General features: G+C 41.0%; 1 pseudogene; it reads right to left on the bottom strand.

Moving 5' to 3' along the window:
* Positions 1 to 12,791, bottom strand: part of LOC100344589 (vesicle-associated membrane protein-associated protein A pseudogene) — a 56,775-nt pseudogene that overhangs the window by 36,716 nt on the left and 7,268 nt on the right.

Raw genomic sequence — 12,791 nt, 5'->3', positions numbered from 1 at the left:
ATTGGTGGTGGGTGGAATCTGATGTGTTCCATTATGTTGAGAGAAGTTTTATAGTTCTTTCAGGGAAAAGTAATCCAAAAGGGAATGGAAGAAATGCAAGTGTCTCCCAAGAAAAGCAAAATCGTACATCAAAGCAAATATTAGCACAGGAAACAATGTAGTTCACTGGCCAAAATATTTACCTATGGTCACTATTATATTAACAATATTACCATGGCTTGAGATAGCAATTTCCTGTTTGAAAGTCAGAGTTAGAGAGAGAGAGAGAGAGAGAGATCTTCCATCCACAGGTTCACTCCCCCAGATGGCTACAACAGCCAGTACTGGGCCAGGCAGAAACCTGGAGCTTCAACTGAGTCTCCTATGTGGGTGGCAGGGCCCCAAACACTTGAGCTATCTTCAGTTGCATTTTCCAGGCCATTAGCAGGGAGTTGGATTGGAAGTGGAGCAGCCAGGACACAAATGGAAGCCTACTGGTATGCTGGTGTCATAGGCATCAATTTTACTTGTTATGCCACAGAGAGAAGATACCAGAGACTGGTTGGGAGAATGTACAGGGGTCTGGGTGCTCCGGACCATGGAACCCTTATGTGCTTGTACTGTGAAAGCATGTCACTGTGTGAGAGGGTGCAGGGTGTGGTTGAGTCTTGGGGCAGTCACTGTGGATGGCTCCACATGCTCAGAGCTCCTTGATCACCTGGTGAGAATCATTGCTGCAGGATCCGTGCTTACACTGAAGACTGCACAGATCCTTTGTGTGGCTCTTGTGGCAGCACAGACAAATATTGCACCCACTGGGGCTAGTGCCTAGGCATTGGTCTCCTTGGAAGAGAGGAGGGAAGCCTGAGAATACACCAACAGAGCTGATCGAATCCTACCCTCTGATAAAAAAAAGAGAGAGAGATTTACCACATGCAATTTGGGTATCATCTTGGACACTCCCCTTACCATGGAGCACTGAAGAGCTCTCTGGCCACACCCAGCATATACCTAAGGGTATTCACTGAAAAAGCAGACACTCCACTAAGCCACAAAGGCATAGTTCAAAGATAAAAGCCATCATAGGGAAAACAAAAACAAAAACCAAGTATCTCCACAAATGTCTAAAATGCAAAAATTTAAGAAACAAGAATAAGGAAGACAACATGAAGTGCCCAGAGGAAAACAACAACACTTCAATACTAGAAGATGAAGATGAAGATGAAGAGACTGAAATACCAGAAATGGAATTCAAAAAATTGATTGTAGGGTTACATAGAAGTAATCAGAAGTGGGGGCCAGCACTGTGGCATAGCGGGTAAAACCGCTGCCTACAGTGCTGGCATCCCACATGGGCACCAGTTCAAGTCCCAGCTGCTCCTCTTCCTATCCAGCTCTCTGCTACTGCCTGGGAAAGTTGTAGAAGATGGCCCAAGTCTTTGGACCCCCTGCACCCGTGTGGGAGACCAGGAAGCCATTGCAGCCAATTGGGGAATGAACCAGCAGATGGAAAACATCTCTCTCTCTCTCGCTCTGTCTCTGTTTCTTTCTCTCTCTGTGTAACTCTGACTTTCAAGTAAAATAAATAACTCTTTAAAAAAGAAAAAGTAATCAGAAGCAAATTCACGAATTAACAAAATCCATATATGACGTGAATGAAAATTTTTCCCATGAAATTGAGATTTTTTTAAAGAGAAATCAAAATGAAATAATAGAAATGAAAAAATCAGTAGACAAAAAAATGCAGTGGAAATCTATAACAGCAGATTTGGTGAGGCAGAGGAATGAATATCTGAGTTAAAAGACAAATCTCTGGAAATTTTACAGTCAGATCGAAAAGAAGAAATTAGAAAACTTAAAAACTGTGTTGGAGATTTATGAGATACTATCAAACAACCCAACACACAGGTCTTAGGAGTTCCTGAAAGTGTGGAAAGAGAATACATTAGAAGGTCTTTTTAGTGAAATAATTACAGAAAACTTCTCCAATTTGGAGAAAAGAAGAGACATCCAACTAGGAAGTACACAGGACTCCTAATAGACATGAGCAGAAAAGATCTTCTCCACAACACATTGTAGTCAAGCTTCCACAGCAAAACAAGGAAAGATTCTAAAATGTACATGAGAGAAATGCCAGAGTACTTTCAGAGGATCTCCAATTAGACTCACAGCTGACTTCTCATCAAAAGCCCTAAGGCTAGAAGAGACTGGTGATATATATTCCAGATATTAAGAGAAAAAGATATCAATCCAGAATACTACACCCTGCAATGCTCTCATTTATGAATGAAGGTGAAATAAAGATCTTCCATAGCCAGCAGAAATTGAAATAATTTGCCACCACTCATCCAGCCTTACAAAAGATCTTTAAGGATGTGTTACACACAAAGAAACATGGTCATCACTATGAAAGAAAGTGAAGGAAGATAATATCCCAGTAAAAGTACAAAGGAATTCCAAAGCAAACAATAGGAATATTTATGGGAAAATGGCAGGACAAAGTTGTTACTTATCAATAGTCACCTTGAATGTAAATGTCCTCAACTCTCCAGTTAGAAGATACAGACTGGCTGAGTGGATTAAAAACAAAATCCATCTATTTTCTCCTTACAAGAAACATATCCCATCAACAAAGATGCATGCAGACTGAAAGCAAAAGGATAGAAAAAGATAATCCATGCTAACAGGAATCAAAAAAGATCTGGTGTAACCACCCTAATATCAGACAAAAGAGACTTTAGCACAAAAACGATTAAAAAGAGACAAAGAAGGGCACTAGGTAATGATTAAGGGGTGAATTCAACAGGAATATATGACTATGATAAATGAATATGCACCCAATTACAAGACACCTGGCTATTTAAAGGAAATTTTAATGGATCTAGAGGGAGAGATAGACTCAAATATAATAGTAATAAGGGACTTCAAAATCCTACTTTCAGCAATAGACAGATCAACCAGACAGAAAACCAGCAAGGAAACAACAGAGTTAATCGACAGTATAGAAAAAATGGACCTAACAGATATCTACAGAATTTTTCATCCTACAGTTGCAGAATACACATTCTTCTCACCAGTGCATGGAACTTTCTCTAAGATAGACCACAGGCCAGGCCATAAAGCAAGTCTCAGCAAATTAAAAAAAAAAATCAAAATCACACTATGCATCCTCTCTGACCACAATGGAATGAAGCTGGAAATCAACAACTCAAGAATCTCTAGATCATAAGCAGATACATAGAGACTGAACAACATGCTCTTGAACAAACAATGGGTCACAGAAGAAATTAAGAGAGAAGTCAAAAAATGTCTGAATATGATTGAAGATGGCAATATAACATATTAAAACTTATAGGATACACCAAAAGCAAGTTAAGAGGAAAATTTATAGCGATTGGTGCCTGCATCAAGAAATTGGAAAGGGATCTAATAAATGAGCTAACAATGCATCTGGTGTAGCACTTTGTAATTCAATATGATGATACCTCAGAAATCTGAATATAGATTTACCATATGACTCAGCCATCTCACTCCTGGGAATTTACCCAAAGGTAAATGAAATCAGTATAGGACAGAGTTATCTGTACCCCCATGGTTATTGAAGTTCAATTCACAACAGCTAAGATATGAAATCAACCCAAATTTCTGTCAACTGAAGAATGGATAAAGAAATTATGGGCTATGTATATCATGGAATACTACACAGTGGTTAAAAAAAAAGAAAAGAAAAGAAAAGAAATCCTGTTGTTTGCAACCAAATGGATCCAACTGGAAAACATTATACTTAGTGAAATAAGCCAGTCCCAAAAGGACGAACACCATATTTTCTCCCTGATCTGTGATAACTAATAGAGCACCTAAAAGTTAATATATAGTAGTGAAATTGACACTTTGAGATGTGATGACTTTGAACAGCCCTTGTCTTGACTGTAGGGGAACAGGGTTTTTTGTTTTGTTTTGTTTTGTTTGTTTTGTTTTGACAGGCAGAGTGGACAGTGAGAGAGAGAGACAGAGAGAAAGGTCTTCCTTTGCCGTTGGTTCATCCTCCAATGGCTGCTGCGGCCAGTGCACCACGCTGATCCGAAGCCAGGAGCCAGGTGCTTCCTCCTGGTCTCCCATGCGGGTGTAGGGCCCAAGCACTTGGGCCATCCTCCACTGCACTCCCGGGCCACAGCAGAGAGCTGGACTGGAAGAGGGACAACCGAGACAGAATCCAACGCCCCAACCGGGACTAGAACCCTGTGTGCCAGCACCGCAGGTGGAGGATTAGCCTATTGAGCTGCAGCACCGGCTGGAACAGTTCTTTTTTATACTATTTGCTGAACTCTTTACTTAATATAGAGTTAATATAATGTGTATAAATTAATTGAAAATAGATCTTAGTAAAAACAAAATGGGAATAGGAGAGTGAGGAGGAGGAAGGGTGGGAAGTTGAGTAGTGTGGGAAGAATCATCACGTTCCTAAATTTGTATTTATGAAATGTCTGAAGTGTGTATACCTTAAATAAAAAGTTTCTGGGGGAAAAAAAAGAGGTAATAGCAACAGAGAAACTCCAAAACTCAAAGAGATTATAAAAATAACATTTGTGGCCAGTGTCACAGTTCATTAGGCTAATCCTCCACCTGCGGCGCTGGCACCCCGGGTTCTAGTCCCACTTGGGGCGACAGGTTCTGTCCCGGTTGCTCCTCTTCCAGTCCAGCTCTCTGCTGTGGCCCAGGAAGGCAATGGAGGATGGCCCAGGTTAATGGGCCCTGCACTCCCATGGGATACCAGGAGCAAGCACCTGGCTCCTGGCTTCGAATTGGTGCAGCGTGCTGGCAGTAGCGGGCATTTAGGGGGTGAACCAATGGAAGGAAGACCTTTCTTTCTGTCTGTCTCTCTCTCTAACTCTGCCTGTCAAAAAAAAGAAAACATTTATAAGACTCTGACCAACTCTTGCCCTCTTCTTAAGACCACAAAGAATAACTCCTTATTTATTAATTTCATAAAACACTGATTGTGCAACTGACTTCTGCTAGTGATAATCTGGTCATAAACAATTTGTATAGTAGCCACACTGTTTTCATTATGTTTTCTAACTGTAAGAGGTCATTGGCCGGCGCCACAGCTCACTAGGCTAATCCTCCGCCTAGCGGCGCCGGCACACCGGGTTCTAGTCCCGGTTGGGGCGCCGGATTCTGTCCCAGTTGCCCCTCTTCCAGGCCAGCTCTCTGCTGTGGCCAGGGAGTGCAGTGGAGGATGGCCCAGGTGCTTGGGCCCTGCACCCGCATGGGAGACCAGGAGAAGCTGGTCTCCTGGCTCCTGGCTTTGGATTAGCGCAGTGCGCCGGCCGCAGCGCAGCTATTGGAGGGTGAACCAAGGGCAAAGGAAGACCTTTCTCTCTGTCTCTCTCTCTCACTGTCCACTCTGCCTGTCAAAAAAAAAAAGAAAAAAAAAAGAGGTCATTAATGGTGAAGCCTATATTATACAGAACATACAAAAAATGGTCAAAGCAGGACATACTAAAGTGAAATAGTAGTAGAAAAAAATTTTCTGGTCAAGAGGAAAAAAAAAAAGAAATAGCAGTGTGACTGCTTTACTCTATAAGATGAATTTCCGGGAGGAGGCAAGATGGCGGAATAGGAAGGGAGCACACTGATAGTCCGGGGAGAGATAGTTTAATAAAAGTGGAGATACTGCAGGTTCAAGGAAGAGTAGGGGAGGAAACAGCAGAAGAAACTCTTCTGGAATGCGTGATTCACAGTGGACCTGCGTGGAGAGCGTGGGAGCCCACAGTTCGGGACACCAGCGGCAGACTCAACACACCAGCACTGGAACGCGAGGTGGGCCGAACCTCAATAGCCCGAGACACCGGCAGGCAAGCGGAGAGAGGAGACTAGAGGGAACGACCCCCGGGGGGGGGGGGGGGAAGTTCACCAGGCTAACTGGAAGAGAGAGAGAGGAAAAAAAAAAGGTGACTGGTACGGACACGGGTTTCTCTCTCTCCGCTCACCTCTCAAAGGCAAGCAAGACAAAGAGCAGGCGCCATCTTGGACATATGTCATAAGCAGAGCGACCTCAGGTCTGCACCGGCCCTGAGCCTAGCAGAAAAACCTGACTCTGGGCGGGGCGAATTAACAGGAGATTAGGACCTAGTAAATTTGTGGTGCTACTGAACTGAGACTGTGAAAAAAGAGACGGTGGGGGAGAGAACTCACGGAATTCACGTGAACACTCCAGAGACGCTACAATTCCGTAACTTTGGCAACCCAGTGGGAGACTGAAGGAGAATTTGAGCCCACTCTGAGGGCCAAACAGATTCCCTGTGTGGTCCTTGAAAAAGAGCTTCCGACCTCTGGCTCCTGTGGGTATATCATTTGCCTGCTAACTACCTCCAACTTCGTCCAGCTGTGCAGAATTACTTCCCTTTTGAATCAAAAAAAGAAAGAGAGAGAGAGATCAACCAGGCCTAACCTGGGAGTGTCACCTTTGGCACACCAAACAGAGCTCTCAGGCCACACCCATCTCAAGCCCTAAGACTCCATCAAAAACAGGTAGTCCACTTAATCTAGAGTCATAGTATAACAAGAAAAAGCACCACAGTGAAGAAACCAAATATCTCCAATATGCCACATAACAAACGCAAAACAGAGATAATAGAAACAAGGAAGTCACCATGACGCCCTCAAATGAAAAAGACACCCCAATTCAGGATTATGAAGATGATGACATAGAAGAAATGCAAGAAGCAGATCTCAAAAAATTGATAACAACATTAAGAAGTTCTCAAAAACAAATTCTTGAACTACAGAAATCCTTAATGGACAAGATAGAAAATCTCTCTCGTGAAAATGAAATATTAAGGAGGAATCAAAATGAAATGAAACAACTAGTACAACAGGAAACTGGGATAGTGACTGAAGTGAAGAATTCAATAGATCAAATGAAAAACACAATAGAGAGCCTTACAAACAGAATGGGTGAAGAAGAAGAGAGAATATCGGACTTAGAAGACAGAGAACAGGAAAGGATACAGTCAGACCAAAGAAAAGAAGAGGAAATTAGAAATCTAAAACATATTGTCAGGAATCTTCAGGATACTATTAAAAAACCCAACATACGGGTTCTAGGAGTTCCTGAAGGCATGGAGAGGGAGAAAGGATTAGAAGGCCTTTTTAGTGAGATATTAGCAGAAAATTTCCCAGGTTTGGAGAAGGACAGAGACATCCTAGTACAGGAAGCTCATAGAAACCCTAATAAACACGACCAAAAGAGATCCTCACCATGACACGTTGTAATTAAACTCTCCACAGTGAAACATAAAGAAAAGATCCTAAAATGTGCAAGAGAGAAACGTCAGATTACTCTCAGAGGATCTCCAATCAGACTCACAGCTTCTCATCAGAAACTCTACAAGCTAGGAGTGAATGGCGAGATATAGCCCAGGTACTAAGAGAGAACAACTGCCAGCCCAGAATATTATATCCTGCTAAGCTATCATTTGTGAATGAAGGTGAAATAAAGACTTTTCATAGCAAACAGAAATTGAAAGAATTTGTTGCCACTCGTCCAGCCCTGCAAAAGATGCTTAAAGATGTGTTACACACAGAAACACAGAAACACGGTCATCAATATAAAAGAAGGTAAAGGAAGGAAACCTCACAGCAAAATTTCACAGGGAATTCAAAGAATATATTAGAACTTATCTTTGGCAAATGGCAGGGCAAAGTTACCACTTATCATTAGTCACATTGAACGTGAATGGCCTGAACTGTCCAGTTAAAAGACACCGATTGGCTGATTGGGTTAAGGAACAAAACCCATCTATTTGCTGCTTACAAGAAACACATCTTTCCAACATAGATCCATACAGACTGAAAGTGAAAGGCTGGAAAAAGATATACCATGCCAACAGAAATGAAAAAAGAGCGGGTGTAGCCATCTTAATATCAGACAACATAAACTTTACCACAAAAACCGTTAAGAGAGACAAAGAGGGACACTACATAATGATTAAGGGATCAATTCAACAGGAAGATATAACAATTATCAATGTATATGCACCTAACTAGAGGGCACCGGTTTATTTAAAAGATTTGTTAAGGGACTTAAAGGGAGACTTAGACCCCAATACAATAGTACTGGGGGACTTCAATACTCCACTCTCAGAAATAGACAGATCAATAGGACAGAAGATCAACAAGGATACAGTAGATTTAAACGACACTATAGCCCAAATGGATCTAACAGATATCTACAGAACTTTCAATCCTACAGCTAAAGATTTTACATTCTTCTCAGCAGTACATGGAACCTTCTCTAGGATTGACCACATACTAGGCCATAAAGCAAGTCGCAGCAAATTCAAAAGAATTAGAACCATAGCATGCAGCTTCTCAGACCATAAAGGAATGAAGTTGGAAATTAGCAACTCAGGAATCCCTAGAGCATACGCAAACACATGGAGATTGAACAACATGCTCCTGAATGAACAATGGGTCATAGAAGAAATTAAAAGAGAAATCAAAAATTTTCTGGAAGTAAATGAGGATAACAGCACAACATACCAAAACTTATGGGACACAGCAAAAGCAGTGTTAAGTGGAAAGTTTATATCAATAGGTGCCTACATCAAGAAATTGGAAAGGCACCAAATAGATGAGCTTTCAATTCACCTCAAGGATCTAGAAAACCTACAGCAAACCAGACCCAAATCTAGTAGGAGAAGAGAAATAATTAAAATCAGAGAAAAAATCAACAGGATTGAATCAAGAAAAACATTACAAAAAATCAGCCAAACGAGGAGCTGCTTTTTGAAAAAATAAACAAAATTGACACCGCATTGGCCCAACTAACTAAAAAAAGAAGAGAAAAGACCCAAATCAATAAAATCAGAGATGAAAAAGGAAATGTAACAACAGACACCACAGAAATAAAAAGAATCATCAGAAATTACTACAAGGACTTGTATGCCAGCAAACAGGGAAACCTATCAGAAATGGATAGATTCCTGGACACATGCAACCTACCTAAATTGAACCAGGAAGACATCGAAAACCTAAACAGACCCATAACTGAGACAGAAATTGAAACAGTAATAAAGGCCCTCCCAACAAAGAAAAGCCCAGGACCAGATGGATTCACTGCTGAATTCTACCAGACATTTAAAGAAGAACTAACTCCAATTCTTCTCAAACTATTCAGAACAATCGAAGAAGAGGGAATCCTCCCAAATTCTTTCAATGAAGCCAGCATCACCTTAATTCCTAAGCCGGAAAAAGATGCAGCACTGAAAGAGAATTACAGACCAATATCCCTGATGAACATAGATGCAAAAATCCTCAATAAAATTCTCGCCAATAGAATGCAACAACACATCAGAAAGATCATCCACCCAGACCAAGTGGGATTTATCCCTGGTATGCAGGGATGGTTTATTGTGCGCAAGACAATCAATGTGATACACCACATTAACAGACTGCAGAAGAAAAACCATATGATTATCTCAATAGATACCAAGAAAGCATTTGATAAAATACAACACCCATTCATGATGAAAACTCTAAGCAAACTGGGTTTGGAAGGAACATTCCTCAATACAATCAAAGCAATCTATGAAAAACCCACAGCCAACATCCTATTGAATGGGGAAAAGTTGGAAGCATTTCCACTGAGATCTGGTACCAGACAGGGATGCCCACTCTCACCACTGCTATTCAATATAGTTCTGGAGGTTCTAGCCAGAGCTATTAGGCAAGAAAAAGAAATTAAAGGGATACAAATTGGGAAGGAAGAACTCAAACTATCCCTCTTTGCAGATGACATGATTCTTTATTTAGGGGACCCAAAGAACTCTACTAAGAGACTATTGGAACTCATAGAAGATTTTGGCAAAGTAGCAGGGTATAAAATCAATGCACAAAAATCAACAGCCTTTGTATACACAGACAATGCCATGGCTGAGGAAGAACTTCTAAGATCAATCCCATTCACAATAGCTACAAAAACAATCAAAAACCTTGGAATAAACTTAACCAAGGACGTTCAAGATCTCTACGATGAAAATTACAAAACCTTAAAGCACGAAATACAAGAGGATACCAAGAAATGGAAAAATCTTCCATGCTCATGGATTGGAAGAATCAATATCATCAAAATGTCCATTCTCCCAAAAGCAATTTATAAATTCAATGCAATACCAATAAAGATACCGAAGACCTTCTTCTCAGATCTGGAAAAATTGGTGCTGAAATTTATATGGAGGCACAAGAGACCTCGAATAGCTAAAGCAATCTTGTACAACAAAAACAAAGCCGGAGGCATCACAATACCAGACTTCAGGACATACTACAGGACAGTTGTAATCAAAACAGCATGGTACTGGTACAGAAACAGATGGGTAGACCAATGGAACAGAATTGAAACACCAGAAATCAACCCAAACATCTACAGCCAACTTATATTTGACCAAGGATCTAAAACCAATTCCTGGAGCAAGGACAGTCTATTCAATAAATGGTGCTGGGAAAATTGGATTTCCACGTGCAGAATCATGAAGCAAGACCCCTACCTTACACCTTACACAAAAATCCACTCAACATGGATTAAAGACCTAAATCTACGACCTGACACCATCAAGTTACTAGAGAACATTGGAGAAACCCTTCAAGATATTGGCACAGGCAAAGAGTTTCTGGAAAAGGCCCAGGAGGCACAGGCAGTCAAAGCCAAAATCAACTATTGGGATTGCATCAAATTGAGAAGTTTCTGTACTGCAAAAGAAACAGTCAGGAGAGTGAAGAGACAACCGACAGAATGGGAAAAAATATTTGCAAACTATGCAACAGATAAAGGGTTAATAACCAGAATCTACAAAGAGATAAGAAACTCCACAAAAACAAAACCAACAACCCACTCAAGAGATGGGCCAAGGACCTCAATAGACATTTTTCAAAAGAGGAAATCCAAATGGCCAACAGGCACATGAAAAAATGTTCAAGGTCATTAGCAATCAGGGAAATGCAAATCAAAACCACAATGAGGTTTCACCTCACCCCGGTTAGAATGGCTCACATGCAGAAATCTACCAACAACAGATGCTGGCGAGGATGTGGGGAAAAAGCGACACTAACCCACTGTTGGTGGGAATGCAAACTGGTCAAGCCACTATGGAAGTCAGTCTGGAGATTCCTCAGAAACCTGAAGATAACCCTACCGTTCGACCCAGCCATCCCACTCCTTGGAATTTACCCAAAGGAATTTAAATTGGCAAACAAAAAAGCGGTCTGCACCCTAATGTTTATTGCAGCTCAATTCACAATAGCTAAGACCTGGAACCAACCTAAATGCCCATCAACGGTAGACTGGATAAAGAAATTATGGGATATGTACTCTTTAGAATACTATACCACAGTAAGAAACAATGAAATCCAGTCATTTGCAACAAAATGGAGGAATCTGGAACACATCATGCTGAGTGAAATAAGCCAGTCCCAAAGGGACAAATACCATATGTTCTCCCTGATCGGTGACAACTGACTGAACACCAAAAAGGAAACCTGTTGAAGTGAAATGGACACTATGGGAAACGGTGACTTGATCAGCATAGCCCTGACTGTTAATGAACAACTTAATACATTATCCCTCTTAGTAGTTTTTTTGTCTGTTCTACTTAATATGACTGGTTTAATTCTGTAATTAATACACAGTTATTCTTAAGTGTTGAAAATTAAATGAAATGTGATCCCTGTTAAACATAAGAGTGGGAATAAGAGAGGGAAGAGATGTATAATTTGGGACATGCTCAAGCTGACTTGCCACAAATGGTAGAGTTAGAAACATACCAGGAGATTCCAATTCAATCCCATCAAGGTGGCATGTACCAATGCCATCTCACTATTCCAAGTGATCAATTTCAGTTCACAATTGATCATAATGAAAGGACTAAGAGTCAAAGGGAGCACATAAACAAGTCTAGTACCTGCTAACACTAACCGATAGAATAAATAAAGGGGAGAGTGATCCAACATGGGAAGCGAGATACTCAGCAGACTCATAGAATGGCAGATGTCCTAAATAGCACTCTGGCCTCAGAATCAGCCCTAAAGGCTTTCGGATCTGGCTGAAAAGCCCATGAGAGTATTTCAGGCATGGAAAGCCAAGACACTCTGGCAAAAGATCTCTGTGAGTGAGATCCCAGTGGAAAGAACAGGTCTTCAAAGAAGGAGGTACCTTTCTCTGAAGGGAGGCGAGAACCTCCACTTTGACTATGACCTTGTCTAAACAAGATAAGAGTCGGAGAACTCAGAGGGCTTCCATAGCCTTGGAAACTCATGACTGGAGCATAGGGAGATTACTGATGCCATAGACAGGAGTGTCAATTGGTAAAGTCAACAACAGGAGTCACTGTGCACTTACTCCTCATGTAGGATCACTCTCCTTAATGTGCTGTGCATGGAGATTTAATGCTATAATGAGTACTCAAACAATATATTTCACTTTGTGTTTCTATGGGGGTGCAAACTGTTGAAATCTTTACTTAATGCATACTAAACTGATCCTCTGTAAAAAAAAAAAAAATTATCAACTCCCAACTTGACTCTCACTGGGATTAAACATGGCAATAGGTCTGATCTGATTTCATCATCATTTAAAAAAATCATCTATTATTTTTCACTTTATGTTTCTGTGTGGGAGCAAACTGTTGAAATCCTTACTTAATGTATACTAAGCTGATCTTCTGTATATTAAGAGAATCGAAAATGAATCTTGATGTGAATGGAAGGGGAGAGGGAGTGGGAAAGGGGAGGGTTGCGGGTGGGAGGGACGGTAT

This window comes from Oryctolagus cuniculus, chromosome 13 (assembly GCF_964237555.1).
Source record: "Oryctolagus cuniculus chromosome 13, mOryCun1.1, whole genome shotgun sequence".
Classification (NCBI taxonomy): domain Eukaryota; kingdom Metazoa; phylum Chordata; class Mammalia; order Lagomorpha; family Leporidae; genus Oryctolagus; species Oryctolagus cuniculus.
Note: the sequence above shows the minus strand (reverse complement) of the source record. Positions and strands in the feature narration are given on the sequence as shown.